The sequence below is a fragment of the Heliconius melpomene genome, chromosome 12, assembly GCF_056956725.1.
Source record: "Heliconius melpomene rosina isolate 202511_hmr_F chromosome 12, ASM5695672v1, whole genome shotgun sequence".
Lineage (NCBI taxonomy): Eukaryota > Metazoa > Arthropoda > Insecta > Lepidoptera > Nymphalidae > Heliconius > Heliconius melpomene.
Window position 1 is genome coordinate 8,566,538 of NC_140400.1, and position 12,180 is coordinate 8,578,717.

Sequence of the window (12,180 nt, forward strand, 5' to 3'; positions counted from 1 at the left end):
TACATTTATTAAACACGAACGAAATTTGAAATGCGCGTTTCATGTCGCGGGTTTATTAATAAGTAAAGGACTTTTAAATAGCTAGGTGTGTGCTGAATTTTTGGTAATACTTGAATAATAATAATTAGAACTCGTGGTGGCATAGTGTATGACTGTAAACACATTGGTTATGGATTCGATTCCACTCGGTGGAATGACTCGTTTTCATTTCCTCGCTCTTGTAACAAAACAAAGCGCTACGTTCCGTCGCTTAACATGTGATGTCTCAAAACTTAGGTCTAATATACATTGTCATTTCTTCGCTCTGGTGTCGAGGCAAAGAACAGCGTTAAATTCCGCCACTCAACACGCAATGCTTCCAGAATTCTGTGGAAAGTGGGGAACCGAGTGTTTTAACACTAGGTTCTTTCTGTCTACCCTACTATTTGCGGGATACAGCGTGATGCTGATTTATTATACGTTTTAAGTATAAAAACCACCCGAAATATTATTATTTCTCAGCTTCACGCTCTTCCGGCAAACAGCAGATTTTTTTCTACTTTCCAAACGTTTGACTTTGCGGAAGTTAGAGGCGCGCTTGGCTAAACAAATTCCCCTAGGAAAGTGGAGAGGTGAAGTCTAAGTACCTAAAACCTAAAAAAAATATATCAACAAAATTCTCTCTAGAAAAATAAGAAACTAGCTCTATGTGATTTTTAAAATGAAACTAGATATTGTTTTTCTTTTTGATTATTTTCATTACGATAAAATGAATAACCTTTACCGTATATTTTTGTCTACCTTTATATTATCTTTTTTGAGTCATTTATTAAACTCCAGTTTCTAAATAAATTGGCTTATTAATGCAATTATTATTGTACTGAGAATACAACAGTAACAACTGCAATATATTGAAACTAATTGATACATTGTGGCTAGAACTCTCATTAAAGCTATATGCATGACGACTAGCAGAGTTAAGGTTTCCAATAATACTAGCATGCTCTGAGAAATTCAAATTCAAATTCAAAATATTCGATAAATATGGACTTCTGAAAGAATTATCAATTTCCTCTCTTTTGTAAAACAATTGCAGCGCTTATTATACAGCGCCAATCAACACGTAGTATCTCGAATTCATGAAGAAAATAGAAAACGGAATGTCTTTAAAGATGAACCGGTGAACCGAAATTGAGAAATGATACGTCATACGAATTGTACTAGACATTTTAATTTAATTTCTACAGTCGTAATTTTTAGGCTTATATTTCACTTTTTCACTATTTTTTCTTTAATGACAATAATAGAAGGTGAAAATCCATTTCTTATCTACATGTTAGATAAAAATAAGTAGCATAATATATACGAGAAAGCTCTAGTCACGCTTATCGCGGTGTATCCGTGAACCCGCAGAAAGGTTGCTGAAACGTATGTACGAGTATAATATAAACTTGGAACAGCTTCTAATTTCATTTTGTAGGTGAGTGAGTTGCTTTGAGAAAAATGTTTGTTTATTCAGTAGTAGTTTTGTTCTTTTTTTGCTTATTTTATAATTTTAATTATATTTTTGAAGAAGAATTTTAATTTTTTTTAGTTTAATTTAGTTTTTAAGCTGAAGACATTCCATTATCATCACTACGTACCCAGCTATTTGCGGGATACAGAGAGAAAGAAAGATAGAGTAATATGAAATGTATAGTTTCGTTAATAAATTAAGAAATGGTACTAACCGCACAGCGTAAGTAATAAGATAATGTTTTTTCTAAGTAAAAGCCAGATGTCGAATAATATTAAATATATTTTAATAACTTTTGTTTAAGTTTCTGTCCGTGTTCAATTTCAATTTTACAATTTAAATTCGACCTACTTTTCGATGTTCAATTGAAAGGAAGTTCGCAACGTCTTTTGAATTAACATCCTTTAATGATAAACAATAGATAAGCTCGGGAGGCTTTAAATATAGTCTATAATTGTATATTACATTGTATCTCCTCTCTTTTGTAGAATAGACAGAGGAAACATAGTGATGTGATATTCAGTTCTCCTCTTTCCTGATTTAGAGACACTGCTTTAATAGAGAAATATCAGAAACCTTGTAAGATCTCCTTGTGCGTCCTTCTGTCAAGATCATTTTTGTCTAGATAGTATGGAGGTACGAAGTGTAATTAGTTTTAAACATCCAGTTTTAAAGTCTCTTTGAGCACAAAAAATATAAGTTAAGTCAACAAAATCAGAAGATACAAGCGTCTATTCTTTATTTTTCTTTTTTACTTTTTTGGTGTATGTAAAGTTAAGGAATTGAAATTGAATCTACTACCATCGTATTTACAGTTAAACGCTCCCACAATGCCACGACCCGCTCAATTTATTAATGTACTTACACAAAAAGACTGCCTCAGTAGAAAATGTGACTCTTAGAGTCACATATTATTTATTATTTTCTAGATTACTTTCAAATCTATATTCAATAGCTAAAAGCTTCTAAGAGTTTTATCAAAACGTCCACTTATAATGATTGATGAGGGAGTTGATTCAAAAATAAATATAATATGTAATACGTTTTCAAACAAAAGGTGTATAAATCAATTTTCGACAGAAATATGCATAAATCCTATCAACGATACAATAAATTACAACGGTGGTCTGTTTGTTGACTTGTCGAACTGGGCATATTTTAAATCTAATGGTCGTTTTGAATTGTTTTGGTTGGTTTTAATAAAAATATTTTTTTTTGTTAATATAATTTATTAACATTAATTATCATTTTATTTATTTAACCAACAAATAGGATGCATAAAAGTAGCATACCCTCACTACTCTACTAGTGAAGTAAAATGTCACTTCGGAAAATAACGAAGGAAAACTTATATTTCGACCAAGAATTTCATGCTTAATCTTAATTCTTCGTAAGATTTTCATGTTAAAACTAAATAGATATGAAGTTCATCTACCGCTTACTCGCGCGTTAGCGAGCATGTACTCGGGTTCAAAATTGCAAAATATCACCTTATCGCTTATATAAGTTCCTGCGATTTTAAAATAAGTTTAGTTAAATATTTTAAGTAAATTACTATTTAAAAATATGAAAATTATATCTCAGTGGTCATTGTAATTATTCTTATGTTTAGTTGAAAGATCTAGTTTAGTAGAAGATATTTTGTATTATCTCACTTGAGGAAATTAAAAAAATTAAATGTTCATTTTTTCACTCTAGTATCTAGGAAAGTACGGCGTTGAGTTCCGTCCCGTCAACACGCAATGCTTGCACATATATAACAACATTGAGGGTAATTTTCTTTAAAAAATTATAATTTATTCGAAATTTGCTCCATATAGTAAAACTAACGACGTCAGTCAATTTATTTTTCAGCAAAGAAAAAAATACACAACAAATTTCAAGCCCAAAGAAAATTGTACACTTTCAGTCAGCGATTTCCTACTTCCACTCGGGCGAAAATAAAAAAGATATCAAGCTTTCGTTAAGCTTGCGACACCTCACTGTTTTAAGCTACGAAAATACTTTTTGAAGTTGAAATTCTTATACGGGGTGTATTTTGAGGATTGTTTTACGATAAATTTGCTTTGACGTGTCTTTTTTTTTCAGCTTCACGCTCTTTCCCGTATATAGCAGGATAGACACAAGGAATCTAATGTTAAGACAAACCGTTTCAAACTTTCCGCCGAATTCTGGAGGCATTTCGTGTTGTGTTATGGAACTCAGCTCCGCGGTATGCCTCTCCTTCGCCTGAATTCAAGTAATATAATGCAACGTAACTTAACGCTACGTTTTGTTTTACTAGAACCGGCAATAGTCCCAATACCATCATAGCAATAGAAGCTTAAATTATAAGGCATTTACTTACATTGGATCTAACCACAAAATGGTCATCAATGGTAACTTCCAATTTGGTGATAGCTTCATAGTGCTTGTTACATAATAGTTCGCAATTTGCCACGAGATTTGGCCATAGACAGTTTTTTATCAGTATATGTATAGTTTGCAAAATGACCTCGATTCTATTGATTTTTTCGCGTGAAGCTGATTTATTTTTTATGATTGTTCCCGTTTAGTAGGACAGGCAGTGAACCTATTGTTTAAAGATAGGAATAAATAGAAAAATGCAAAATTAAAGGAAATCTAAAACGTTTTAAACTGACCGCAACATGATCAACCTTTTTCAAATAAGGACTTCACTGATAGTGACCACATTATGTGGTTAGAACAATTGTAACTAATTAAACGATGCAGTTGTATTAGTTAAAAGTTAAAGTTTTAAATAGAAAAAGCACTTGTCCAAAGTCACAATTAGCGATTTACTTTAAATAAAAGATTTTTATGGAAAATTTTGGTTAAAAAATACATGTAAATTTTAACCTAATTACTTTAAAAAAAAGGCTACAGCGGTACAGCGTGTGACTGAAACGGTTGTAGTTTCAACTTCCACATAGAAATTGAGTATTTTTTTTGGAAAGTCAGAGAAAAGAAAGAGAGTGGAGAACGAAGTGTCTAGACTCTGGATTTCTTCTGCTGCTTATATGAGATACAAGGTGTAGCTAAAGAAATATAATTTAAACTGAACTCTTGAAATTCAGCCAGTCAACTACAATACCACTACGTACATATGCCTTAATTATGCTATACTTCTTTTTCCTCCTGGCATTAATCCCGGCTATTGCCAGGGTCTGCCCTCCTACTCAACCTACTCCACTTTGCACGGTCTTTTGCGTCCTCGGTGGTTAAACCATTGGCTCTCATGTCCTGCATCACGACATCCAACCAACGCTTCCTTGGGCGTCCGGGAGGTCTCACTCCAGGAACTGATATAGCAAGGCACTTGCATCCGACATAGTGCTTAGGCCGGCGCGTAACGTGGCCAAACCATCTCAGGCGACGCTTTTGGAGCATATCCGCTACGTCACGGACCCCAAGACTACCTCGAATGAATGCTATAATTAATTATGCTGTACAAAAAAAAATATCGTATTTATATATAAATCTCATATTCGAGTTCACAATAACAGATATTTATACCTTATATTTGAATATACGCTTTCATAATTCCGAATGTAATAAAGTTATTATTTTCGTTAAATTACTATTATATTATGCCCTATACTCGTATAGCAGCAAACAAGCCGAGCCAAGCGTGAAGGTAATTTTGCAAACAATTTTTTACTTTAATATACAAAATACGAGTACATACGAATATTGTGTTACAATGAGAATGTGAATTTTAATAACTGTAACTTAAGTTTTACTCAATAAAACACTAATAAATATAAATACGTCATTGTTAAACCAAACGAGCGATTCATTTAGTGCAACAATGACGTATATGCACTTTTTAAATCTGCGGGACGCGCAATCTAAATTTCTTAATAATCTTTCCGCATATATTGACATTTTTTAAAAATAAATCGGTCAAGTGCGAGCGGTATCGTGTTGATAACAATGAATATTTAATAATAGAAACAATATCCAATATACTGATTTACATATATATTAAAATATCAGCTTCACGCTGTAACCCGCATACAGCAGGGTAGGCAGAGGGAACCTAATGTTAAGACACTCCGTTCCCCACTTTCTGCCGAGGCTTTGCGTGTTAAGTGGCAGAACTCAAAAAGAAAATAGTAAAATATAAAAGCCGAAATCTTCTTAAAAATAAGCCTACAACTACATATTGAATGTCAGAGTGAAATCTCGACGAAACGTGAGTACTATTTATCACGCCAACTCAATATATTTTGTTCTTGAAAAGGAAGAATGGTTTTAGAAAGATATATTATATAATCGTACTGTCACCGTTACCGTACAGGAGTGGAAATCTAATTAGATCGATAAGTACAGGTTTGATAATTGAAAGCTTCATTTGCGCTTCCATTTCTCCTAAATAATTAATATCAGAAATAATAGTCTAATTAAACGAAACATTGCGTTGAGCTTTTACCTATAAATACACAATGATAAGTAAGGAATACACTTATTTTCTATCTCTCTGCCTACCGTTAAAAACAAATAAATACTTATACTCATTTATAAGTATTTATTTATTTGTTTTGTACCCGTGACGTTCGTGGGTTCGATTTCCACTCGGGGGAATAAATAAAGATAGTTTTTTCAGTCTAATAACAAGTTTAACTAGCGCGGCGTAGAGTTCCGCCAATATAGGTATAAAAAATAGATGAAAAGTTGGATGGAGTATTCTAAGTTTATATTTCTAAGCTAATAAAAACACGTATAAATAAATACCAAATTTATTGTTATTTTATACACTACAGTTTTACAATTTTAAAACAAGAGAACATAAATTGTCCACACGTTATATTTTAAAACATAGCGCCTTCTCTTTGTTTTATAGTAGATTTCTGAGTCATCTAAAACAACGGAAGCAACTGCTTTAGAATTTCAATTGCACGATTCTATATTTTTAGATGGTAAAAGAGAATTCTTACGCCATCATGGTGCAGTGAGAATATGTAACTGTAAACGCAATGATTATGGATTTCCCACTAGGGTAAGACCAAGAACGGCGTTAAGTACCGCCACTCAATATGCAATATCTCGAATTCATGTGGAAATGGGAAAAGGTAGCGTTCTCACAGTAGGTTTTCTGTGCCAGTCCTATTATGTACCAATAAAAAAAAGTTTGAGGTACTGTTTTTACATTTTTATTGTTAATCAACACGTGAGGCAGTAAAATACTTTAAAAGAAAATTTTAAATTTTAAACTAGCGAATTTGAACCTACGCCTCTAGGGAACTGTCTAAGTTAAACGAATCCGCTTAGTACTTAGCGTTAAAAGTATAGAAATTATAAAAATTCGCAAAAAAACGAAAACTAACCATTTTATATACCTACTACATAATTGTAAATTAAATTAAGACCTGCAAAAATTTTCCACCTCCGCGCAAACTGTATTTTCCTTTTTCCATTCAGTTCTGAGAGAATTAGGTGCAAAATCTGAACTTATCCCTCGTTTGATATGTAAAAGGTTTCACCGGCACCATCGAGTCCGGACTTATCGCGTGATAGCGTATCCTGCTTTTATATTTTAAGGCAGTTTTTTTGGTTTAACACTTGGCTTAAGTAAACTAGTTTTGGTTTTTTTGTTCATATTTTTTTTAGTGGTTAATTGGATGTCGATTTAATGGTATAGCATCTGATTATAGACGTGATATTTGTGGGTTCGATTCCTATTCGGGGGAATCAGTTATTTTCAATTCCTCGCTCTGTTAACAAGACAATCATATGATAGAAACGAGAAATAAAGATAAGCTTGTTACACCAAGTTTTCGCCTCCAGAAAGTTAATAAATCGTTTATGGGTCTGAGTATACGTGTATATAATAAAATTCCGCAGTGTATTCTTAGTTTGTCACTACAAAAATTTAAAATATCTGTAAAAAAAATTCTAACAAGTAAAGCGTATTACACTGTTCAAGAATATGTAGAGGATAAGCATGTATGGAATTAATGTCTATTGAATGAAATGCAGGATAGCTGCCAGCTAGTGTAATAGATTGTACCATTGATTTTGAAAAGAGCAACTGTTGAGTTTCTTGCCGGCTCTTCTCAGCAGAACTGCCTTCCGAACCGGTGGTAGCTTTTTGTTCATATGTTCATTCGACGATTCAAAAGTGCTTATAATAATTGCCTATTTGAATAAAGAATATTTTGAATTTGAATTTGAAAGTGCAGCGTTGAGTTTCACCACTCAACAGGCAGTCTCAAAAATCTCTTAAATAAAAATATTTAATAGAGCAGCGGCACATGGGTGTGACTGTAACGCGACGGTTGTGGGTTCGATCCCAACTCGAGGAAGTGAAACATTTGCTACTCAACACGCAATGCCTTCAGAATTCGGCAGACAGTGGGGAACGGAGTGTCTTAACGTTAGGTTCCCTCTGCTTATCCTGCTATGTGCGGGATACAGCGTGAAGCTGATTTTGATTTATTTTTTATTCAATTTCCCCGAGGGGAGTGGTGAATCGGATCCTCAAACGTCGCGTTTACTGTTCAGACACAAACACTGTGCTATGCCACGACCACAAAAATTGAACCTAAACTAAACAGAATCTCGTCGACTGTCACTAGGGAAGTAATAATATAATCGCTACTTTTTATTCTTCATTCTAGATAATTCTAGATCCTTCTAGAATAACTCAATTTAATCGCAAAGCATTCGCAACTAACATTTCAAAATTTCACTGTCTAAGCATTGTTTGAACTGAAAAATTCAATTTTCCATTTCAATTCGCGTCTATTGCCAACGTGTTCACGACGTGGGAGACAGGACAGTACGCAATTATTTTACGGTATAAACGTTAGGCGATAGCGATTTATTATTTACTGAAAACCACGACACTCTGTTCTCCATTCTTATTCCATCGCGTTATTAATGATATTATTAATATTACACTTATATTAAATATTTAACCTTTTTAAATTACCTAAAAATTTAAATAACTAATAGGGTTGGACTTCTTTTCAGTATCAAATCATCGTACGAGTATACGCAGTTATAATATATTATATCTTAAATAGACGTTATGGGTTCGAAACCCAATTGGGGAATATTTATATTTAAATTATTTTCATTCTCCCCGCTGGTAGACAAAACGTGGCGTTGGAAGTTTAAACATTGGAGGAGTATCTTAATAGATTCCTTAAAAAAAAGTAAAAAATTAGATATTTTTATATAAAGCTAGTGGCACGCCCGCGGCTTCGCCTGCGTGAACTACGTTATTATTAATTTCTGTCTCCATGAGTACCTACGTCCTATAAGTGACGTCCATGTCAAATTTGACACTCCTAGCATTTGTAGTAACGTAGTAAAGTTTCATACAAACTTTCAACCCCAAAAACAACCCCTTAGAAGTCGAATATTGCAAATTCCCCTCTTAGCGAACACCTACGTCCTATAAATAACTCCTATGCAAAATCTGAGATTCCTAGCACATGTAGTTTCTGAGATTTCGTGATGAGTGAGTGACCTTTCGATTTTATATATATAGACAAAAAAAAACAATTTTTTAAATAGTTTCCAACTTGAACCACGGAAAGCGTCTAGTAAATCCAGCAGCTCGCTATTGTCCACCAGCCAGTAATAGCTGGCAATAAACAGTTATAATTACAGTGGAATAGAGCATAAAGGGTCTTTGTGTAAATTGGTATTTTTTTTGAAATGACACATAAAAGAAGTTAGCACCACATTTAGTTAATTGACTATGATATTATTATCCACTTTCATAATTATAGGAGAAATAAAGCTTGGATATTGAGGGTGGGTAGGCGGAGGGAACGTAACCTAGGTTCATTAATAAAATGATCCGTTTCCCATTTATTGCTTGAAAATTACTGAAAAATGTAAAGGTTAATTAGTTGCTAAAATAAATACAAAAAAAATATGTAAACAAAGTCTTTGTTCACATACTTATTGTATTTGAGAATTTATCTTTTAGTAGTCACCACTCGAAAATTGAGCGTAAACCGGAGAACGGAGTGTCTCAACACTATGTTCCGCCTGCTTACTCTGCTCTCTACGCTTGCTACATGCAGGATACAGCGAAATCTAAAAAAAGTAAATTTAAACATTTCATCTATTCTAAATTCAACATTTTCCTCCCAAAATACAAACTAAAATCTTTTCCATTTCCGAAAAGCTTAATATCAAATAAACTACAGGTACAATTTAATTTGTAACAAGAATGCATTTATCGCACATAATGGTACATTTTCACACTAAAATGGTAGAAAAGGTTGGTCTAAACGAGAAATTACACATACGTTTGTCACTGTGGATGTAGTAGCACCTTTGTGTATTGTCCTTTTAAAAATATTTTTATTAATTTTAAGTAAATACTTAAATAATAATAAATAATTATGCGCATAGTTCGAGTTGGCAAAGCCATTTAAAAATATATTAATAAAAGCAGCATCACTTTATTTTCTCGCGTAGCAGGATAGACAAATGGAACATAGTGTTAAGATACTATCCCTATAACCTATATACCTATTTAAAAATATATAATATTTATAAGAGAGTTAATAATAACCGTAGAAATCAAGAGAGAGAAAATAATCTATCTATCACAATTTTAGAAAACAGATAAAAAATGAAATCGAGGCCAGTGGTGGCGCAAGGCCACAAGCGTGCGACTGTAAACGAGATGTTTTGTTTGATTTCCATTCAAGAAAATGAAATATTGAATATTTTCATTTCCTCGTTCTGATCACGAGCCAAAGCGCGACGTTAAGTTCCGCGATTCGACGTACAATACCTCCAGAATTCAGCGAAAAGTGAGTAATGGAAACGTCTTAATGGGAACAGAGTGTCTCTAGGTTCCCGGGATTTAAATCCATACCTTTGGAAATCAATTAACCGTATGAGTTCAAATCCTGTAACATTCAAATTTGTATATGATTTCTTGAAAAGTCCTTCTAAGTGTGGAGTAACAATAAAATTCAACCAGTGGCCATTCCACATGAAGAGCAACATATTTTCGGAGCCAAAGCATTTTTTGTCACCTTTGCATCCTTCTACAAAACAGTTCGAAACTTCGAACGCGCTGTTAAATACGGCTCGAGTTAGCTTCTGTATATTGACAATAAGCTTTTGCATACTAGTCGTTATATGGGGGTATCTAGAGATATTTTCTGGTAGGAGGATGGTTTCTGGATGTTGACGGATGTTGACTTTACCTTTGAACAGATATGTTCGTGTAAAGGATTGTTTTAGTTTCCCTATTTTTGGGGGTTTTTATATTTCTGGGGTGTTGGAGTACAAAACTATTCTGGTGGGCACATACCACCCAGCTCCCAATTTCTATGTTTCTATGTTTCTATCTAATTATAATATTTGTAAAATAGCAATCACAATTCAATAATTCCTATTGTATAACTTCTTTTCGGTCCCTTTAATAGTACATGATTATTAACTAAATTGTAATTATAAATAGTATATAAATAATTTTTAATAATTTTTTTGCTTCAGGTTTTATCCAGCACTTAGATGGGTACTCAGAGAGAACCTGGAGCCACTTGTGTAACCATTAAATCACTTTCCAGAACAGAGAAAATTATTGTTTTTCCCAAATAGGAATCGAACTGGCACCCATTACGTAATATATAGACATGAGATCTTTTATCCGAAGTAAAATAACGATCTTGTTCAGACAGTATCTTTTGTATCTATATCCCTTTATCTTTTACGATTAATCCTTCTTTTGATCTTCAATTGTTTTCAGCAAGCTCGTTTTTTATAACTTCACGCTTCAAATATTTTGGTGACATAAGTGTTAGAAAATATTATTGTTCTTGTTTTATATTGTTTGTTGTTTTTGAATAAATTAAATTGGGCGAATTTAAATTTCTTAATACTTTTATCCTCAACTCAGTGATTAATATATATAATGCTGGTTTAATATGTTCATTTAGTGCAACAATGTCGTAATTGCAGTATATTTCTGGAGCAATTTGAATTAAAATTTATTTGCACTCTTTAATTCAAGTAACAATGTGGTTTTAAATTACAATTAACAATAAGTGTATAGATGAGATACAAGCCAAACGCTTAGGCCGATCGTGCGGCTCGGGCAGAACATGACAATGAGTTATGCGAAATTCATTCTGTATCCGGTATTACAGCAGGCTACGCAGAGGGAATCTAGTTTGAAGACACTCTGTTCTCTACTTTTCGCCGAATTTCTCGAGATATTGCGTTAGGAACTCAACGCCACGTTTTATCTTAATAAAGCAGAAATATGAAAATAATTCGTTACCCCGAGTGCGGAAGCGAACTCACAACCGTCGCGCTTACAAGAAAACCCTGTACCGCTACGCCATGAAGTATAAAAAACAGTATAATACTTTTTAGACAACGTATAAAAAAATTAACATAGTGGGATATAAACCCGCACCACTTAGAACCCGTCCAACTCCACTACGTTCTAATTTTTATACGTTTTCTACAAAGTATTTTTCTATTCTGAATGTGGAAACACTTTAAAAATATTAAAAAATTATAAAAATATAATTTCAAAAAGAACCCATAAACAAAATTATACATACACTTCCCACTTATCATCTGTCTTAAACGCTTTTTTCCAAGTCGCACTAATCACACAAAGGCAGTGTATCCCAAGACCCAAACTTACAGTGGAAGCTGAGCAAATCAACAGTTTTGCGCGCGCCACGGCT